The 20,231-nt window shown below is 47.0% G+C and overlaps 1 long non-coding RNA gene across 1 annotated transcript in view; it reads left to right on the top strand.

Moving 5' to 3' along the window:
• The first annotated feature begins 427 nt into the window (after positions 1 to 427).
• Positions 428 to 20,231, top strand: part of LOC133253225 (uncharacterized) — a 90,840-nt gene continuing 71,036 nt past the window's right edge. Inside the window, exon 1 of the long non-coding RNA XR_009738243.1 lies at positions 428 to 777. This is a non-coding gene — a long non-coding RNA (uncharacterized LOC133253225). The remainder of the gene's footprint in view (positions 778 to 20,231) is intronic.

Genomic DNA, 20,231 nt, shown 5'->3' with positions numbered 1-20,231 from the left:
GTCAGTATTTGCAGCTACTTATCTGTGTAAATAGTGTCTTCAAGAACACTGTACAACGAAAGCTAATGAAAATTACCAGGCTGTTTTGATAAACACAAAAAATGAAGTCAGGAGGTTAGGGATGACAATTGCAGTTTTGTATCAACTCAAGCATCCAATTTATTTAATCAAAACAGCCTTGTTCTTATTGATTGACTTTATAATAAGTAAAGGTTATCATCTGTATTTATAAAATAAAGCCACACAGCTAAACCATTGCTTTAAACAAATCAGCTTTGTATATTGCATTCCGGGCAAGAGTTTAAAAATAGCTAAAAAAAATGTGAAAACCGTTGACTTGTAACATAACCTCTAAGAGCTCTTTCTTGCTTTGGTGTTATCTCAGACCACCCTGGTTCTTGCCAAGCGAGGCTAGGATTGGGGTGAAGATACAGCAGACTCCTCTTATCCACTGTTTTGCTTTCCATGGCTTCAGTTACTCAAGGTCAAAAGAGGTCTGAAAATACGAAATGAAACATTCCAAAAATAAACAGTGCATAAATTTTAAACTGCGTGCCCTTCTGAGTAGCGTAATGAATCTCATATCATCCCGCTCCGTCCTGCATGGGCTCCTCAGCCATTGGCATCCTGACATCCGGCAATGGACGCTGACCTGATTCAATGACCCCTGAGCCTCGGAAGCAGGTGGCCCTTCCCGCGACTTCTCACCAGAAGGTCCGTAGCAGCCTAGAGCCGTGTCACCGTGCATATGGCATTCATGTTGCTTCACCTCATCAGGTAGGCATGTTATCATCTCACATCGTCACAAGAGGAGGGGTGAGCACCGTGCGATAGATGCTTTGAGAGAGAGAAAGACAGCATTTGGATAAGTTTTATTCTAGTAGATCGTTATAATTGTTTGATTGTGTTATCGGTTATCGTTGTTACTGTGCCTCATTTACTGTTTTTCCCAAATCGACTTCAGTAAATTTTCCCTGCCTCCCACCCTGTCCTTTTCATACCGTTCTCCTCTGAGCCCTGAGTGTTCTTCTATAAAATAATCATAACGGACTTCCTGGCAGTCCAGTGGTGAAGGCTTCGCACTTCAAGTGTGGGAGGCATGGGTTCCATCTCTGGTTGGGGGGAGTTCCCTGTGCTACAAGGTGCAGCCAAAATAAATCATAATAATAGCTGGCCTTTATCTACTAAATGTAGCAAGCTGCGGGTGAGGCATTTAACATGAATTTTCATATTTAAGCCTCACCACAATAATGGTCACCCTAGAGACAGATACTATGACCATTTCAATTTCATAAATGGGGAAGTGCCGGCAGAGAGAGAGTACCTTCCCACGGTCACATGGTTAGTGAGTGTGAGTGTTTTCTCCAGAGATGTCTGAGCCATTTTTGCAAACTCAGTGGCAGACCAGAGCTGGCTACTGAGTAGGAACCCAGTGAAAGTCAGTGCCCTGACTCAGGTTTGACCCAGTGTCTCCATTTACTGAGCCCATTGGGGTGTGGATGAGCCCGCTTGGTCTTCCAAAGAGTGTAAAGAGGTATCTGTGTAATTTGCATTTTGCATCTCTTATTGACAAAGTCCTTGAAATCAGTCTGTTCCCAACGGCCTCAGAGTCCCACTCTCACAAGCTCTTTCATTTTGTTCCAAAAATTGTGGCAGGAAATTTCCAAGCTGTTGATATGCCGGGGTGGAGTTTGTTATCACTAGCTGATCTGATGTTGGAAGCTGTGTGAAAGATCTCATGAATAATAGAACATGGGCTGGTGCTCATCCCTCCTTGTGAGGACCAGGCATGTCCAAGGTGGAGCACACAGGAGCTGGCAGCCAGGGCCAGGGGTCACTTGCATAAATGCTGTGGCTGCATCTGAAGGCTTGCCCACACTTCCCAGGGATCAGACCGCCAGATGTACTACAACGAATTACAAAGAGATACATGGGAAAGGAGTCAGAACAGCTGAGTTTGAGGCTTGCAGTACAACCTTAACGAAATTACTCTTGCTCTCTGATCTCCACTCTAAGGAGAGAATTTAAGAATCTGCCTGCAATGCAGGAGACCTGGGTTCAGTCCCTGGTCAGGCAGATCCCCTGGAGAAGGGAATGGCAAGATACTCCAGTATTCTTGCCTGGAGAATCCCATGGGCAGAGGAGCCTGGCGGTGGGCTACAGTCCATGGGCTCTCAAAGAGTTGGACAGGACTGAGCGGCTAACATATACATACAGGCTTGGGTAAGCTATTTACTTATTTGGCTTTAACTGAAATATAGTTCATTGACAATATTGTGTTAGTTTCCGCTGTACAACAAATTGACACAGTTATACATACACATATATTCTTTTCTGCTGTGGTTTATCACGGTATGTCGCATATAGGTCTCTGTGCTTGCAGTAGGCTCTTGTTTATTCACTCTCTACGTGATACTTTGCATCTACTAACCCCAAGCTCCCAATCCAACGCCACCCTCCTTTGGCAGCCACAAGCCTGTTCTCTTTGCCTGTGAGTCTGCTTCTGTTTCATGGATAAATTAGTGTCATATTTTCGATTCCATATATAAATGATATCATAGGGTATTTTTATCCTTTTGACATTTCACTTAATAATAATCTCTAGGCCCATCAATGTTGCTGCAAATGCATTATCTCACTGTTTTTTATGGCCGAGTAATAATACAGTGTTGCTTGGAACATAGGGGTGCATGTATATTTTAAACTTACGGTTTTCTCTGGATATGCGCCCAGGAGTGGGAGTGCTGGGTCCCATGGCAATCCTAGTTTTAGTTTTTTGGGGACCTCCACTGTGTAAGCTATTAAGTCCAAACAGTGCTCTGAAGCTTGAGTGTCTTCTTTCTCTACAGACACAAGTGTACATCTGTGTACGTGTGTAAATACTTATGTAGTCATGTGTATATATATGTGTGTGTGTATACATATGCATGTATACGCATGTAGTACTGATGGTCCTCCCCCCTGGGCTGTGAGTGTGGGAGTATAGGATGGCCGTGGCAGTGACCTAGCCCCAGGAAGTTAGCAGTAGGAGCCAAGGCCGCAAGGCCCTGGTGTAGAGAAAGAGGCCAGGGTGGTGGAGATGGGTCCAGTGCCCACTGCATACGCTAAAGGACTGAGGGAAGAAGAAATCTGAATCTAGATAGTGGGTGTAGGAGCTGATGGGTGGCGTGCAAGAGACCACTTGCAGATGGTGAACAGCCTAAGGGCGATAAACTCAGCGCAGGAGAGCAAAGCCTCAGGAATTCCCGGAGCTGACGCACAAAGCCCACTGTCCCCGCTCCAGCGTGGATCCTTTGTGGTTCCCAAGGCCCGGTGCTAAGGCTTCCCCCAGGGACGCTAATTTTTAGATGAAATCACCGAATACCTGCTGTATCAGTGAGCTTTTGTTGCATAACACTTAACCACTTGTTATTTTGCAGAAGTCTCAGGTTGCCTGGGAGGTCCCGCTGCCCCGGGCTGCACATAGCGGATGGCGCTGGGCTGGTTGGTGTGTCTGTGGTCAGCCAGCAGGACAGCTGCTGGCCATCTGGCCCAGTGGTGGCCGACTCTTTCCTCCAAGTGCAGCTCACCCCCTCCGGCAGCTGGGTCACGGCGGTGGTGGGGTCCACGTGAGGGAGAGGCGGAAAAGTACAAGTACTTTTCTCAAAGCTTCTGCTCTGGACAATCTGTTACTCTCCCATTGGTAGAAACAAGTCACGTGGCCCATTCCAGGATCCAAGTGGGAATGAACTCGAGAGGCTGGACAAAGGGAGGCCATCACTGGGGGCCATGAAAACAATAGGTCTGTTACATCTGGCTGACTTAAAGGAATTTCTGAAGAATGCAAGCAAGATTATTTAATAAGACAAATGTGTATTGAGCTCCTACTACGTATCCAGTGCTCTTCTAGTATTTCACATGCTGGGGATTTGGAGGTGAGCAAGGAAAATGTGCATCAGTCCATCTTCACATTGAAGAAAGAAAGTTAATTGCTCAGTCATGTCTGACACTTTGTGAGCCCATGGACTGTGGCCCACCAGGTTCCTCTGTCCATGGGGTTCTCCAGGCAAGAATACTGGAGTGGGTTGCCATTTCCTTTTTCAGTGGATCTTTCCCATCCAGGGATCAAACCTGGGTCTCCCAGTTCGATTCCTGGATTGGGAAGATCCACTGGAGAAGGGATAGGTTGCCCACTCCAATATTTTTGGGCTTCCCTGATGGCTTAGCTGGTAAAGAATCTACCTGCAATGTGGGAGACCTGGGTTTGATTGCTGGGTTGGGAAGATCCCCTGGAGAAAGGAAAGGCTACCCACTCCAGTATTCTGGCCTGGAGAATTCCATGGATTATATAGTCCATAGGGTCACAAAGAGTCAGACACAACTGAGTGACATTCTCTTTCATATTGAAAATGAAGCCCTAAAGCAGCCTTAAACAGCTTCCATTCCAGTTTTTTTTAGATTCTCATTCAGTTCAGTTCAGTTCAGTTGCTCAGTCGTGTCTGACTCTTTGTGACTCCATGAATTGCAGCACGCCAGGCCTCCCTGTCCATCACCAACTCCCGGACTTCACTCAAACTCATGTCCATAAGTTGGTGATGTCATCCAGCCATCTCATTCTCTGTCTTCCCCTTTTCCTCCTGCCCGCAATCCCTCCCAGCATCAGAGTCTTTTCCAATGAGTCAACTCTTCACATGAGGTGGCCAAAGTACTGGAGTTTTAGCTTTAGCATCATTCCTTCCAAAGAAATCCCAGGGCTGATCTCCTTTAGAACAGACTGGTTGGGTCTCCTCGCAGTCCAAGGGACTCTCAAGCATCTTCTCCAACACCACAGTTCAAAAGCATCAATTCTTTGGTGCTCAGCTTTCTTCACAGTCCAACTCTCACATCCATACGTGACCACTGGAAAAACCATAGCCTTGACTAGACGGACCTTTGTTGGCAAAGTAATGTCTCTGCTTTTGAATATGCTGTCTAGGTTGGTCATAACTTTCCATTCAAGGAGTAAGCGTCTTTTAATTTCATGGGTGCAGTCACCATCTGCAGTGATTTTGGAGCCCCAAAAAGTCTGACACTGTTTCCACTGTTTCCCCATCTATTTCCCATAAAGTGACGGGACCGGATGCCATGATCTTCATTTTCTGAATCTTGAGCTTTAAGCCAACTTTTTCACTCTCCTCTTTCACTTTCATCAAGAGGTTTTTTAGTTCCTCTTCACTTTCTGCCATAAGGGTGGTGTCATCTGCATATCTGAGGTTATGATATTTCTCCTGGCAATCTTGATTCCAGCTTGTGCTTCTTCCAGCCCAGCGTTTCTCATGATGTATTCTGCATATAAGTTAAATAAGCAGGGTGACAATATACAGCCTGACGTACTCCTTTTCCTATTTGGAACCAGTTTGTTGTTTGATGTCCAATTCTAACTGTTGCTTCCTGACCTGCATATAGGTTTCTCAAGAGGCAGGTCAGGTGGTCTGGTATTCCCATCTCTTTCAGATTTTTCCACAGTTTCTTGTGATCCACACAGTCAAAGGCTTTGGCATAGTCAATAAAGCAGAAACAGATGTTTTTCTGGAACTCTCTTGCTTTTTCAATGATCCAGAAGATGTTGGCAATTTGATCTCTGGTTCCTCTGCCTTTTCTAAATCCAGCTTGAACATCTGGAAGTTCATGGTTCACGTATTGCTGAAGCCTGGCTTGGAGAATTTTGAGCATTACTTTACTAGCGTGTGAGATGAGTGCAATTGTGTGGTAGTTTGAGCATTCTTTGGCATTGCCTTTCTTTGGGATTGGAATGAAAACTGACCTTTTCCAGTTCTGTGGCCACTGCTGAGTTTTCCAAATTTGCTGGCATTAGTTATCTATTTTACACATAGATGTGTGTATATTGTATATATGTCGATCCCAGTCTCCCCATTCCTCCCACTCCCCTCTTCCCTCTTGATATCCATACATTTGTTCTGTACATCTGTGTCTCTATTTCTGCTTTGCAAATGAGGTCATCTATAGAATTTTTCTAGATCCCACATGTATGCATTCAGTTCAGTTCAGTTCAGTTCAGTCGCTCAGTCGTGTCCGACTCTTTGCGACCCCATGAATTGCAGCACGCCAGGCCTCCCTGTCCATCACCAACTCCCGGGGTTCACTCAGACTCAAGTCCATCGAGTCAGTGATGCCATCCAGCCATCTCATTCTCTGTCGTCCCCTTCTCCTCCTGCCCCCAATCCCTCCCAGCATCAGAGTCTTTTCCAATGAGTCAGCTCTTCGCATAAGGTGGCCAAAGTACTGGAGTTTCAGCTTCAGCATCATTCCCTCCAAAGAAATCCCAGGGCTGATCTCCTTCAGAATGGACTGGTTGGATCTCCTTGCAGTCCAAGGGACTCTCAAGAGTCTTCTCCAACACCACAGTTCAAAAGCATCAATTCTTCGGTGCTCAGCCTTCTTCACAGTCCAACTCTCACATCCATACGTGACCACAGGAAAAACCATAGCCTTGACTAGACGGACCTTTGTTGGCAAAGTAACGTCTTATTAATATATGATATTTTTCTCGTTCTGACTTACGTCACTCTGTATGACATTCTCTAGGTCCATCCACATTTCTGCAAATGACCCAATTTCATTGCTTTTTATGACTGAGTAATATTCCGTCGTATATTTGTACCACATGTAGAAAAATCAAGGTGGACCCTACACTCTTGACCGTTTCTATTTACTTCACGAAGGAGTCGCTGCTATGTGTGGAGATTCTATCTCAAACAGTAAAGATTTTCCTAATTGCTAACAATAGAGGAATTCACTTTAGACAATCTGCTGCTTAAATTCACTGCTGCTGAGCAGGGAGAGGACTCTAGATCCAAAGGACAAGCCTTAATTTGGGTATTAAGTCAGAATTAACTGCACTTGGAAATACTTGACTGGAAGCAAAGAATAGAGGTGGAGCACCTAATGCCTGTGAGACACACGCTAGAGATCCGGGGAAAGAAAAAGAAAGTAAAGGCACAGTTGCTGAAAACTAACTAAATAAAAACACCCCACCCCCAAGTTCCATTCCAGCCCTTGATTTCCAGATGGGCACAGTGGCGACCAGAGGGGCGTGGAGGGTCTGAGCCTGGGTACAGCGTGAGGGAGGCTGGGGCTCAGACCAGCTCCCTGGTTCTGACTCTCCCATCTTTATTGTGTAAGAGCCCCCAGACAAGTGACCTGTTCCACTCACCTCCCACCCAGATGCCCCCTCCAGGCCTCCTTCACTTTGACTTATAAGAGACCCCAGGGTCGGGCAGAATTACCCAACGTTTGTAGAGACATGAATCTCTGAGGTTGTGGAGGGAAGGCCCCGAAGAGGAAATCCATATTCAAAAAATCATTAATTTCACTTAAAAATCACGTCTGTGCTATTGACTGCCTCGGCTGCTTGGAATTTAGTTTACAGTTCCACTCCATGGTTTGGACGCTTGGGCTGCGAGGAGGGAATCCAAGGAGAGAGAGAGGGGCTGATACATCAAAGTCATTTGTGCAACTAGAAATGCTGCTTCCTCCGAGGCAGTGGTTTACAGGGAGGGGCTCATATCTGGGGAGCCCCACTGCCCCTGTGGGCGCGCTGGTCCTGGTTTAGAGGGGAGGAACCAGGCTCCAGGTCATGACTTGCCCCTGATCACAGAGCTACAAATGGTAGAAAAAGCCTTTTCCCCTTGAGCCACTGACCACCGGGCACTTCGAGGAGCTGTTTTGCCCTGCGGCTTGCAGGCACCCGCCCTCCCAGCCCCACCCTCTGCTTCCTTCCCTCTCGCTGGCAGTGCAAGGACTTTATTTTCTGAAGGCACAAACTGTTCCCGGCATAAAATCGTCCCTGAGAAGATATACTTTCCTGGGTGACTTATCGTTCTTTGTGTTTTTAGTGCTTTAAGATTTTTATGTTTCCAATAACCCAAAGAAAGATGATGGATATATAATAACACTGAGCAATAACAGACTGTATTTACAAACACATATATATGCTCCATCAAATGTACATATTTTTATACCTTTCAGCCATCTTTCTGGGGCAGCTGCATTTTTTTGAATTACACGGTATAAGCAATGAGCCTATCATCCTGTTCACACATCCATAAATTACCCAGAGGGAGCAGGGCGTCTGGAAAGCATCCCCGCTTTAAATCACCTGCGAATATATTTCCCCCTCCTTTTCCCGGGATGGCTCATCTGGGAGTGGGGTGGTGGGCATTTTAGAGCAGGGGGGAGAGGTCTGGGCTGGCAAGTAAGAGTTTTGGTTCAAGAGGTGTACTGGCTCTATTAACGATTTGCTGTGCGATCCAGGGAAAGTTGCTTTGCCGCTCTGGGCCTCAGTTTTCCCATCTGTGAAATGGGTAACTGGAACCAGAGAGGAGAGGCTCTTGGCCTTGGCAGTGACAACAGGGAGACCCAGATGAAGACCAGGTCTGTCCTGTGTCCCCACCCTGTTGGGGCTCCAGGGATTTCATCTCTTGCAGGTAGGTTTTGAGTATCAAAAGCTCCTCTTCTTTTCCTGCAGTGGCACCTGCAGACACCTTGGCCAAACCCGGACTTTGGGAAAAGTCACAGATGTGTAGTTTTGAAGGGGGTGGGCTCGTTCATCATTTCCTGTATTGCGTGAAATGAGTTTTCAGGCTTAATTTTAACTTCCTAAGAAGCTGTAAAGGAAATGGCACATTGGAGGGCTAAGTTTTGAAGGCGACAGAGTCCGGGGAAGGCAGAACACGCCTTCCAGGCAGAGGAACATGGAAACCCACTAGCAGGATCATGTGTAGCAGAATTGCCTGCTGTGGTCACAGCTGAATTCAGCCCGAGCAAGCCGGGTTTTTCATGCTCATCTTTAATTTACCCGCCTGGAGTTTTTCAGGTCACCATGCATTATTCATGAGACCCTCATGAATGTAGCATCCAAGGCCCTGGATAAAGAGATGCCAGAACCAATGAAACACAAAATCCTGTTCCTAAAGCTTTCAGAGGCTCAACCCGGTGAGTCTCGAATAGAGGAGCCAGGGCTGGACTCTGTGGGGAATCCCGCTCCACTCCGGATTTTGCTGGGCTGCATCTGCAACTGAAACTACATTCAAGGGCTCTTCCCTTAGGAAAAAAGGCAAAACCTCATGAAAAGTTGAATCGTCATCCCCCAGGCTCTCAGCAGACGCTTGCCAGCCCCACCCTTGCTTGGTTCTCGCCAAGGAGGAAAATGCCCCGAATGGTTGACTGCTATGTTTGAGGGTAGGTGCCTATGGAATCTGAAGCAGAAGAAGAAATGGAAGAAGAGAAAAGCAAGCCATGTGGACAGTTTATTAAAGAAGTCTTTCAACGTTGCATTGTCCATTTCCTCAGCTCTCTTCCCTACCTGAACCTTCCTTGTCCCTTGGCACAAGGCTAAGCTAAGCAATTCATACTTAATGGGCAAACTCGGGAGAGAAGGGGGTTATCCCCATCTTACAGAAGAGGAAGTTGAGGCTCAGAGAGGGCAGGTTATTTTTCCAAGCTTTTTTACAGCAAGCCCAGAAAATAAGCCCAGCAAACGCAAAACAAGGGAAGCCCGTCCAAATGGGATGGATCTGGTTAGTTCTTTGGGCAATAAGGGCTTAGTTCTACTGGGGATTCTCAACAGAGTCATGTAGAAGATGCCTCAAAATTGTCCATGTGAGATACAGAGGGGGGATATTTATGTTCTAGTTTCTTTTGGTCAAAGGATGCCTTTGTTGTTGTTTAGTCGCTAAGCTGGGAGAAATATCAACAACCTCAGATAAGCAGATGATACCACTCCAGTGGCAGAAAGTGAAGAGAAACTAAAGAGCCTCTTGATGAAGGTCAAAGAGGAGAGTGAAACAGCTGGCCTAAAACTCAACATTCAATAAATGAAGATTGTGGCATCCAGTGCCATCACTTCATGGCAAATAGAAGGAGGAAACAATGGAAGCAGTGAGAGGCTTTATTTTCTGGGGCTCCAAAATCACTGTGGATGGTGACTGCAGCCATGAAATTAAAAGACACTTGCTCCTTGGAAGGAAAGCTATGGCCAACCTAGACAGCATATTAAAAAGCAAAGATATCACTTGGCAGACAAAGGTCTGTTTAGTCAAAGTGATGGTTTTTCCAATAGTCATGCCCAGTTGTGAGAGGTGGACCATAAAGAAAGCTGAGCGCCAAAGAATTGATGCTTTTAAACTGTGGTGTTAGAGAAGAGTCTTGAGAGTCCTTTGGACTGCAAGGAAATCAAACCAGTCAATCCTAAAGGAAATCAACCTTTAATATCCATTGGAAGGACTGATGCTGAAGATGAAGATCCAATGCTTTGGCCACTGATGCAAAGAGCCTGCTCATTGGAAAAGACCCTGATGTAGGAAAGGATTGAAGGCAAAAGGAGAGGGTGGAAGAGGATAGAATCACTGACTCAATAAACATGAATTTGAGCAAGCTCCAGGAGATAGTGAAGGACAGGGAAGACTGACTCGCTATAGTCCATGGGGTCGAAAGAGTCAGACGTGACTTAACAACTGAACAACGAAGCCGCCAAGTTGTGTCCAACTCTTTGCAGCCCCGTAGACTCTACCCCACCAGGCTCCTCTGTTCATGGGATTTTCCAGGCAAGAATACTGCAGTGGATAGCCATTTCCTTTCCAGGGGATCTTCCTGACCCAGGGATCAAACCTGCATCTCCTGCATTGCAGGCAGAGTTTTCACTGCTGAAACACCAGGGAAGTCCAAAGGAAGACTTCGTGGGGTTTTTTTTTTTTTTTTACTTCCTCACACTTCCAGGTTTGTGCAATGTGGTGGTTCATTTTATGTGTCCACCTGAGTCACAGATGACCAGATATCTGGCTAAACATGATTTTGGGGTGTGCCTGTGAGAGTGTTTCCAGAAATGATTACTATTTGAGTCAGTAAAGCAAGTGAATCAGATGGTCCTCTCCAGCGAGGGTGGGCATCAACCAATGCCTTGAGGACCACGGGAAGAAAAATGTGGACAGGAAAGGAGCATTCTCTCCCTCGGCCTTACTGCTTGAGCTGTGGCGTTAGTCTTCCCCAGCTTCTGGATTGGGACTTACACCACTGATTCTCCCGGTTCGCAGGCCTTCAGAATCAGTTGGAACTACCCTACTGGCTTTCCTGGGTCTGTAGCTTGCAGACGACAGATCACAGGACTTCTCAGTTTTCATCACTGTATGAACCAATTCCTTGCAACAAATCTCTTTATAAATCTCTCTCTCTATCATCTCTCTATCATATCCTATTGGTTCTGTTTCTCTGCAGAGCCCTATAAATGCACCACCAAAGTGAATAAGTAGGTTTGCAAAGGCAACGTGTTAGGGCAGAGAAAACTCAGGGTAGAAAGCAGGAGACAGTATAGCTGCGATAAAGTTCTATCAGGCTACACCTGACTGCAGCTGGTTGCCACAGCAACAGCTGGGGCAAAAAGGGCGCCAAGAGGAGGTAAGAGAGGTCACTAAATGATATCTGACCCAGTCCACCTCTTGCAATGCTGTGCCCAGCATTAAATCCAGCCCACTCTAGAGTCTACGCAGTAGTCATTGGCTGAAATCTCAGTCAGTACTGATGAATCAATCAAATCACAGTCCCTACTGTTGCAGCAGACCCTAAGCCCTAATTCCTTTTGTCATCTCTTACCTCTAGCAGCCGTTCTAGATTTCCTTCCTTTACCTTGGAAGATGCTTCAGCACATCTAGGTTAGTTACTTCATGAGGCAACTAAAAACTTATTTCTGAAATGTCAGACCTCTGAGTTGCTTTATTTTTGTCCATTGCAAAAGGTTGTTGCAAAACCATTTACAGCTACCATGTGTCATGAAAACACCAAGAGGTGTCCCAGGGAGCCCCCTGGGTTCCAGGATGCTTCTTTCGGCCACAATGGTGGAAGTATCAGAGTAGATGACACACGCCCATGTTGTTTTTCCTTTCTCAGAGTAGCTTTTCTTGTCCATGCCGTAGGAATCAGGAGGTAGGAAGGGGAAGCCCGAGTACCATGATCAACCCGCTTTCAGTCTTGATTCCAGGATCTATATATTCCAGCCATCAGTGACCTGGAACCATAAACCTCATGCAACAGGACAGTATGCCAACTTCTCAGGTCATCGTCCCAGAGCTGGGCTGGCGGCTGCGGTCTTGGTCGGAGGAAGGGCTGGAGCTGGAGGAGTTACAGCCAGAGCCCATGAGATCTGGAGCTTCTCCCCTGGTGCTGTGGTGGTCTCCACCCTGTCAGAGGGTGCCGCTGGGGGTTGAGGGGGTGGGAACTGCAGCCCTGAGCAAACTCAGCTTGTTCTCAAAGGGAATGGCAGTTGCTGCTGAAAGGGTTGCTGCTGGCAAGCCGTGTGTTATGCTGGGATTCGTGACCCCCAGAGGAGAGGATGTTGATCCCAGGTCAGAGACAAGGCTTGACTACTTGGAGCTTTTTGTGTAGCAAAGTTTTATTAAAGTATAACAGGGATAGGGAAAGCTTCTGACATAGACATTAGAAGGGGACAGATGGAGTGCCCACCTACTAGTTTTTAGTAAGGCATTTTATGTTTGCTGGTGGGCTCCCAATCAGATAAAAGAAACACCTCAAGGCTGAGGGGGTTTCACCAGGCCCCTCTCCCACAATATGCATTTTTGAGATAGGATGGCATGAGGTGTGTCAGCCCTGGCCTTAAGATAATTGACACGAATACTGGTTTGTTGAGCCATTATCAGCCCAAGGTTTGAGAAAAGGAAAAAAAAAAAAGATTAGTCTTAGGCAGAACAGGTTTCATCAGCGGAGAAGGGGAAAATCTGCTGCTTGTACTCTTATTTCCTCCCGCTGCTTGGGGACCTCTGGCCTTCCTACCTGTCACCCTCTCATGGCCTTGTCAAGAGGTGGGTAGAGACAAATTTTAATCCTATATCATCTTGATTCTGAAGACGCTGTCCTACTGGCAAGACAAGGATTGCTGCCCAGGACACGAGCCCTCTCCTTCTTTACTTATACTTTTCTGACCATGAATTCTCTCTTGATTGGAGAGGACTTGGCTGTAGGCATTCTCTATGTTCTTGATTCTTGGCTTCAGCACTGGTGATGAGCAAATTCATGCAACAATCATACTTTTGTGGATCCTTTATCCCAAGGTGCCTGCTACAACAATAGAATCTTCAGTCCTGCGTGAAGAGTGGTTCTCCAACCCTAACACTACGGTTCCCTCGGCTCTGAATCTTTCAGCAGTTATCAAATCCTATCTCTCCTTATCTCTTCAGGAGAACAAATCTTCCTTCTCCAAGGGAAGACTTTGAAGGAATGACATGATCTGAGTTTTGTTACAGAACTCTTATTTGCTAACATTTATTGGACACCCACTGAGTGCCAGGAGCCATTCTAAGCATTTTACATATATCAACTCATTTAGTCTTTGCAATAATCTTATGATGAAAGTACAGTTTCCATGCCTGATTTTCATCTGAAAAAGCAGCCAAACAAAACCCCAAACCAGGTACAGAGATGTTAAGTGTTTTGCCTGAAGTCGTGTACCGAGAGGTGGGACGAGAAGTCCAGAGCCTGCAATGTAACCGTTATGTATTCAGCCTCATTATGTATTCAGCTCATAGACTGCAGTCTGGAGAAGGACAGTAGGCTGCCAGACTGGAGTCAGGGAGACCAGTCAGTAATGATCGCAAGAAGCCGCATGGTGCCCTGGACAGAGTTTAGGGAGTCTAGGATGGAGAGAACCTAGAGTACTGGATGGTAATTGAAGTGCAGACACCATTGGATTTGACGTTGTGGGGTTCTTGTTGCTGCCCTGCCCACCTCCCCCAAGCTCTGCTGTTTCCTGGCTTACTTTCGATGGCAGTTGTCATTGTTCAGTCGCTAAATTATATCCGACTCTTTGCAGTCCCCATGGACTGTAGCCTGCCAGGCTCCCCTGTCCTTTGCCATCCCCCGGAGTTTGCTCAAACTCAAGTCCATTGAGTCAGTGATGCCGTCCAACCATCTCATCCTTTTTCACCCTCTTCTCCTCCTGCCTCAATCTTTCCCAGCATCAGGGTCTTTTCCAATAAGTCAGCTCTTCACATCAGGTGGACAAAGAATTGGCAGTATCCATATTTTTTTTTACAGAAGGCTTTCTCTGAGGTTGTGGAACTGCCTATGGGTAAGACAGACCCAAGTGCCAAGAAATTAACATCACTCAGGAGTGCCCTCTGCCAACAAAGGATGTGATTCAGGCATATTTCTACATCATTTCCTCAAGTTTCCATGTGAAATTAAACTTCAATTGCCCACAACACAGATGGCTTCATAAACACATCCATGGTTGATTTCTTTTTCTTTCCTGTCTCATTTCCTCACTCCTTTACTCTGGATTTCCTGCACCTTCCAAAGAAACTGCCTACCTGCTGCCTGCTAAGTTGCTTCAGTCATGTCTGACTCTTTGTGACCCCATGGACTGTAGCCCACCAGGCTCCTCTGTCCATGAGATTCTCCAGGCAAGGATACTGGAGTGGGTAGCCATGTCCACCTTTCCAGTAGTCATATGTGGATGTGAGAGTTGGACTATAAAGAAAGCTGAGTGGTGAAGAACTGATGCTTTTGAACTGTGGTATTGGAGAAGACTCTTGAGAGTCCCTTGGACTGCAAGGAGATCTGACCAGTCCATCCTAAAGGAGATCAGTCCTGAATGTTCATTGGAAGGACTGATGCTGAAGCTGAAACTCCAATACTTTGGCCACCTGATGCAAAGAACTGACTCATTTGAAAAGACCCTGATGCTGGGAAAGATTCAAGGCGAGAGGAGAAGGGGACAACAGAGGATTAGATGGTTGGATGGCATCACCGACTCAATGGACATGGGTTTGGGTAAACTCCAGGAGTTGGTGATGGACAGGGAGGCCTGGAGTGCTGCAGTCCGTGGGGTCGCAAAGAGTCGGACACTACTGAGTGACTGAATTGACGGACTGAGCCATTCCCTCCTCCAGGAGGTCTTCATGACCCAGGGATCAAACCTGTGTCTCCTGTGACTCTTGCACTGCAGGTGGATTCTTTACCACTGAGCCACCAGGGAAGCCCTCCAAAGAAACTACTTGTATTTAAATCCTTCCCTCAGGGTTTGCTTCTGGGAGAAACCCAGATGTAGATAGAAGCAGGGGACTACAGAGAGTAAAGGAGATGTAAGAGTCAAAGAGACTTCTAAAGGATCAGGTATCTGACTTGGGTGACATCCTATGATACCTGGAACTCTGGGACAGGGGTGCATTTGGGTGGAGATGGGAGCAGACAGTGAGCTATACTTACGACCTTTTGATCTGAGATGTCTGTGAGCCGTCTTGGAAGGGAGGCTCTCCAGGCACTTGGCTCTGTGGATCTGGTGTTCAGGAGAAAGTTAAGGGTGGACGAGAACCTGTGTTATAATCATCAGTCATTCATGAATCACCTCTACGTGTGGGCGTGCCTGTGTCTGCACCGTCTCCTGAATCTCGTCTGATCTTTTCTCCCCAACTCCTATCCAAACGGAAGGAGAGATTGTGGGGGTGTTTTCGTGGGTGGAAGCCAAGAAAGTGCTATTAGAGGGAAAAGAGAGGAAGCACGTTTATATTGAAGGAGCATTTACTGAAGCTTTGTCAGTGAATGCGAGCAAATTGCTGAAATATTAAAAAGTGTGGAAGATTTTTCTCTGCTCTGCAAGGAGTGCCTTTTTAAGGGATGTGGTCAGGAGCGTGGTGTACTTGTTCTCAGCTGGTGCTGCAGACACTCTGAGAGTTCACTGGTGAAATGACTCGGGCTTCCTGAGGCCAGTGTGGAGACATCGCCAGGCCTTGTTTGTATCCCACACTCTGCTGGAAGTGTCTTTGAGGAGGTCTCATATAATATCCTACCTGACAAATTTCTAGCTGGAAGTTGCATTGCTAACTGGACGTTGTCATTGAGTTTAGATTCCCTGGGAGATGAGGAGCTCATTTCTTTATCAGGAAGACCTCTTCATGACTGGACAAGCATCGATTGTTACACAGTTCTTTTCTGAAGCTCAGTTATGTCTCTCATCATTTCCACTTGTGAGCTCTAATGTTGCTGCTGCTGCTGCTAAGTCGCTTCAGTCTTGTCCGACTCTGTGCGACCCCATAGATGGCAGCCCACCAGGCTCCCCTGTCCCTGGGATTCTCCAGACAAGAACACTGGAGTGGGTTGCCATTTCCTTCTCCAATGCATGAAAGTGAAAAGTGAAAGTGAAGTCACTCAGTCGTGCCCAACTCCCAGCGACCCCATGGACTGCAGCCTACCACGCTCCTCCGTCCATGGGATTTTCCAGGCAAGAGTACTGGAGAGGGGTGCCATCGCCTTCTCCAGAGCTCTAATGTTAATCCCTCACAAATGCTGCACTGACCTCCTCTCCTTGCATGTAAAAAACTGAATAAAGAGGGAGTGGCTGGCCAGACTTCCTTGTCTTTTCGTTTGGACTGAACTTGGTTTCAGAGAAGGCAATGGCACCTCACTCCAGTACTCTTGCCTGGAAAATCCCACAGATGGAGGAGCCTGGTAGGCTTCGGTCCATGGGGTCGCTAAGAGTCAGACACGACCGAGTGACTTCACTTTCACTTTTCACTTTCATGCATTGGAGAAGGAAATGGCAACCCACTGCAGTGTTCTTGCCTGGAGAATCCCAGGGACGGGGGAGCCTGGTGGGCTGACGTCTATGGGGTCACACTGAAGCGACTTAGCAGCAGCAGCAGAACTTGCTTTTGGTCATTTTGTTCCCAGAGCTGGGTCTGGGAACAACCAGAGTCAAGAGCTCAAAGCCAGGGAGCCTGACACCCTGGGACGTGCAGGTGGCCATGTAGGCTGCTCTGCCCTTGGGGACACCATTCCTTCTGCAAGCATCCTGTACCACCATAGCTGGCAGCCTGGAGGATGAGCTTCGACCTCTTTGCCACAACTTCTCAGAAACACAGCTGTTTGTTTGATACAGAGATAGTCATGGAAAGAGGGAGAGAGAGAAAGAAGACCTAGGGCATCAAAATGAATGATGTCATGTCCATCCTGTCTCTCAGGCCAAGTTGCTGGTCAACTCTAGTGCCTCTTCCTCTTCAAACTCAAGCCCTGTTGAGTTTGCCTCCTTCTAAATGCATCCCTCATCCACCTACTTGGCTCCATCTCCCCATCACCATTCTGTCCAGTTCACCGTTGTCTGGATTAGTCAACAGCCTCTCCCCTATGCTTTCCAATGCATACTCCGTATAGCAGCTGGAGTTATCTTCTTGAAATTCAAGCTCACCAGGTCTCTATCCTGTTTAGAATTCTTTACAGGCTTCCTAGTGTTCTTAGGCCAAAGACCAGCATTTTCTGAAAAGCAATGCATGATCTTGGGCCCCATTCTCCTGCCAAGCTTTTCCCCAGCGGAGAGATCACAGTGGCTGGATGGGTGCAGTAGGCCTTACCGGGAGATTTTAGAACAGGCTTCCTCAACCTCAGCACTCCTGGCTTTGGAGCCAGGTGGGCGATTCTTTGTTTTGAGGCGTTGTTGTGTTCCTAGCTCAATGTTGACAAATCTCCCCAGGCTCTGTTGTTAGATGTTGCTAGCACGCCTTCCCTTCAGTGGTGACAATCAAACATGCTTCCAGGGCCTTCACTGGCAGTCCCACACGCAGTGGTTAAGACTGCATGCTGCCAATGCGGGAGGCAGGGGTTCGATCCCTAGTTGGGGAGCTAAGATCTCACATGCTGAAAGACACAGCCAAAAAATTGGAAGCAAAAAAGAAAGAATACATTTAAAACAAACAAACAGAAAGCTATTAAAAAAAAATCTTCCAGACATTGTCAGATGTCTGCTGGGGGATAAATCAGCTTCTGGTTGAGACACGTTGCTCTGGTGTAAGACTCGGATGTGAGTCTCCTCCCAGTTCTGTCTCCTGATGCTTGTGTGATCTTTGGGAGGTCACTTAACCTTTCTGTGCCTCAGTTTCCTCATATGTAAAATGGGGTTACTAATAGGACTTGCTCCATGGGGCTAAGACAATCAAATCAGAGCATTTAGTACAGTGCCTGGCCACACAGCTCCAGCAGTATTATAAATAAGTGCCCCATAAATATATGTCAGTTATTATTATTGCTCTCATTGGTTTTCTCAATATAACAACTCCAAAATGACTTTGGCGGTGGGTTTATAGTGGAAAGTTCTTCAGATACATGCAACTGCCACCTGTCTCCCCACCCTCCTTCCACCCCCCCACCCCTCCCCACTTTCCCCCATAAAAAGCAACAGCTTCTTTTTAAGCCGAGGAAGAAATCAACCTGCACAATTTTTTTTTTTTCCCTTGAAAAGTCAGTTTCTTGAGGCGATGAGCATAAATGGGCTCTTCTCCTTTGGGAGACCATGGCCTTTTCCAGGGGACGGTTTAATCTTTTGGAGACAGATGAATATGAGCTGCCGTAATCCTGCAATGCTACCAGGAGAGTTGGGGAGAGGGAGAGAATTTCAATAGGGCCTTCGAGACTCTTAGGTGTTTCAACAGTAGCACTTTGAGGCTTGAACTACCCCCTGTGACACATTCCTGGAAATAACAACATGGGCTGATAGGTGGGAATTTCATGGGTGGAAAGAGGGAAGGTCATGTCCTTCCCAGGGTCGTGTTCAATTCCCCCCAGAAGGCAGGTATGTGGAATTATTTCTATTTTTAGACTGGGAAACTGAGGTTCAGAGAGGGAAAGGTGTCTTCCCAAGGACACATTGTGAGTTAGTGTTGGAGATAGTTTTTAAGAATGTTTTTAAAGAATATTTATTTATTTGGCCACGTTGGGTCTTAGTTGCAGCTTGAGGGGTCTTTGTTGAAATACACGGACTTCTCTTGAGCTGTGGCTCACTGGCCTGGTTGCCCTGTGGCATGTGATATCTCTGTGCCCTGGCTAGGGATTGAGCCCGTGTCCCCTATATCACAAGGTGGATTTTAATCTTTGGACTGCCAGGGAAGCTCTGGAGACAGAGTTTTTAAAAATTGAAGTATAGTTGACTGACTTACAATATCATAAGGCATGTGAAGTCACTTCAGTTTTGTCTGACTCTGTGTGAGCCTGTGGACTGTAGCCCTGTAGGCTCCTCTGTCCATGGGGTTCTCCAGGCAAGAATCCTGGAGTGGGTTCTAGTAGCCATGCCCACTATGTGGCAGAGACGCCATGTCCTCCTCCAGGGGATCTTCCCCACCCAGGGATTGAACCCGTGTCTCCTGCATTGGCGGGCAGATTCTTTACCACTAGCACCGCCTGGGAAGCCCACAATAGTATAATATATATTATACCATTCCTTCGTCTCCTCACTCCTTCCTCTCTCCACTTCGCCCCACTCCCCCGCCGCGCTGTGTTCTGGGAGGCCAACCTAAGGGATTGTATCAGTGGCTTCCTTTATTTGGATTCTTGCTGGGTTTGGCCAATGGGGAATCAATAGCAGGAGATTGAAGGATGGGAGGAGAGAGAGGTCAAACTGATTTCTCTTCTCTTTCCTCCCTCCCGAGAGGCTCCTGCTCAGCTCCAGCCACTCTTCTGGGTTTTAGTAACTGTTCCTCCTCTTCCCTTCTCAGACCTAGGAGTGGTGACTCCAGAACACTGCACGAGCCCTTGTTGGTTTTCACTAGCCTTGCTGTGGCCTTTGTCAATAAGAGATTTTATGAAATCCGTCTCAATTACCATGTTTGAGTATGCTTTCCAATTCCTGCTGAGCCTCTGATATAGCAGGTCTCCAGGGAGCTCAGTGGGCATGTGAGCCAAGTCACATCAGTCATGTCTGACTCTGTGTGACCCTATGGACTGTACCCTGCCAGGCTCCTCTGTCCATAGGAGTCTCCAGGCCAGAATACTGGAGAGGGTTGCCAGGCCCTCCTGCAGGGGATCTTTCCAACCCAGGGATCGAACCCGCGGCTCTTCTGTTTCCTGAATTGGCGGGTAGGTTCTTTACCATGAGCACCGCCTGGGAAGCCCCAGGGGTCTCAGAGCAAGAGGGTAAAATCTAGGTTTACCTTCCTCAGGTTATGGGTTCTTGTGGACTGTATTCTGTTCATCTCAGAGTTCTCACTGCAGCACCAGGCACAGAGTGGGGGCTCAGTGAAGGTTCATTGGCTGGAATTAATGGGATTTGTAATTAAGACAGAAAGAAGAAGTGAGGGCAGTGAGCTCCACCTCCCTGAGCTTGCCAATGCTGTGGGCATTGAAAGGACATATTGGTAAGTGGCAGGAGACACAGATGGGCTCTGTGATCAATTATCAGCTATGCAGCTGCACCCTCAGAGTCC

This window comes from Bos javanicus, chromosome 8, assembly GCF_032452875.1.
Source record: "Bos javanicus breed banteng chromosome 8, ARS-OSU_banteng_1.0, whole genome shotgun sequence".
In the NCBI taxonomy this organism is placed as follows: domain Eukaryota; kingdom Metazoa; phylum Chordata; class Mammalia; order Artiodactyla; family Bovidae; genus Bos; species Bos javanicus.
The sequence above is the reverse complement of the archived record's forward strand: the minus strand, read 5'-3'. Positions and strand labels throughout refer to the sequence as shown.